Here is a 1,724-nt window from a genome sequence, read left to right as displayed (position 1 = left end):
CTAATCCCCAGTGGAATGGCATTTGATGATGGGGAGTTGAGGAAGTCATTAGGTCATAAGGGTGGAACTGACATGAATGGGATTAGTATGTTACCTTATAAAGGAGACCTCAGAGAGCTCCCCTGTCTTTCTGTCATGTGAGGAAACAGTGAGAAGACAGTTATCTATGAACCAGGAAGTGGGACCACCTCACCAGATACCTTATCTACTGGTAGCTTGATCTTGTACTCCCCAGCCTTTAGAACTGTGAGAAATAACTTTCTTTTTGGTTATAAGCCACTCAGTCTATGGTAAACTGTTACAGTGATCCAAACGACTAAGACAAAATCTATTCACATAAACAGAATTTCACACATGTGATCTTTCTGATTGAAAAGACTAAAAAAGTCCTCTAATCTCTGAAGACCCTCCTCAAATCAACACACCTTTCACAAAGCCTTCCTACTCCTTTACCAGACAAAATAAATTGTTCCCTTCTTTGAGCTCCTATTGCACTTTGTGCAAGCTTGTATTAACAGTGCAATTGTTTGCTGAGAGTGACTTTCCAAGTGCCATGGGGAACTATTATCTTTAAACCCAAGCAAGTGGAATACCTGCGTTGGCCCCACTCTTCTATAGGACGCTTTTTCTTAGAGTGTGTGCTTGGAAATTCCCTCTTTAGCGTCTGGTACCAGCAGGGTTGTCAGTGTTCTCAGAGCCCAGTCCTGAGCCCTGATCTGAACCCACATGGGCCAGGTCCCATTTCTCCCATTTGGAGGGCTTTCTGGTTTTTACCCCCCAGCATGACATTGAACAAATGTCCTAAGAATCTCACTTTCCCATCTTGACTCTCCAGTTAATTTGCTCTATGCTGGCTTTAAATAAATTAATATGAACTTCAATCTCTTTATTCTGAAATTAAAGTATTGAACCCTAGATAATATTTGAGATATGTTTCAGATATAGGAACTCATCTACCAGTCATCTCTCTAATAGGCAAAAACTTCAACTGTTTGTCAAAAATTAACACTCAACCATATCCTTAGTTGTACCAATAATACTAAGAGCTGGAAATGAAACATGTGTCATAATATTTAAATTACTAAAACAAAGATACATAGTATATTGTGTTTGGGGGGATATAGTTTCAATAATACATTTCCTAGGATTGTTCTCCTTGGTTACCTTAAGTATATTTTTAATGATTTATTATTAACCATTTGGAGAATTTAATTTCACCTTGAGATTAATAAGTTAGGGGATGCATTTTTTAAAAAACATGGAATGCTTCACAAATTTGCTCATGCAGGGGACTTACTTATCTTCTATCATCACAATTTTTGTATATGTGCTGCCAAAGTGAGCACAGGGCACATGTTTTAATAATTGTATATATATTTTTATAAGGCCTCTAATACCTAGTATTTAAAATTGACATACATAGATATTAAGTATAATAAATAAAAATAGCACTTAATCCTGAAATTTATTAGGACAGAAAAACAGCTACATTACCAACACATAGATAAATAAACATGTTGCAAACATGTTGATGGAATTGGTTATAAGGTAATGTAAAATAATGGAGATTTCCAACACTAAACCTGCTGTTTTGTTTCATTAATTTTAATAATTTTGCAATCCATGCTTATAATTTCTGTATCTGTGTTCAACAATTTAAAAGAAAAATCAATGTCAGAAAAAAAAACAAAAAAAGTGGAAATAAATTTAAGAGATACAAGGAC

The 1,724-nt window shown here is 35.3% G+C and overlaps 1 pseudogene; it reads right to left on the bottom strand.

Moving 5' to 3' along the window:
• Positions 1-1,252: 1,252 nt before the first annotated feature.
• On the bottom strand, positions 1,253-1,346 carry LOC125163138 (uncharacterized; annotated as a pseudogene).
• Between the last annotated feature and the right edge of the window lie 378 nt (positions 1,347-1,724).

This window comes from Prionailurus viverrinus, chromosome A3 (assembly GCF_022837055.1).
Source record: "Prionailurus viverrinus isolate Anna chromosome A3, UM_Priviv_1.0, whole genome shotgun sequence".
Lineage (NCBI taxonomy): Eukaryota > Metazoa > Chordata > Mammalia > Carnivora > Felidae > Prionailurus > Prionailurus viverrinus.
The sequence above is the reverse complement of the archived record's forward strand: the minus strand, read 5'-3'. Positions and strand labels throughout refer to the sequence as shown.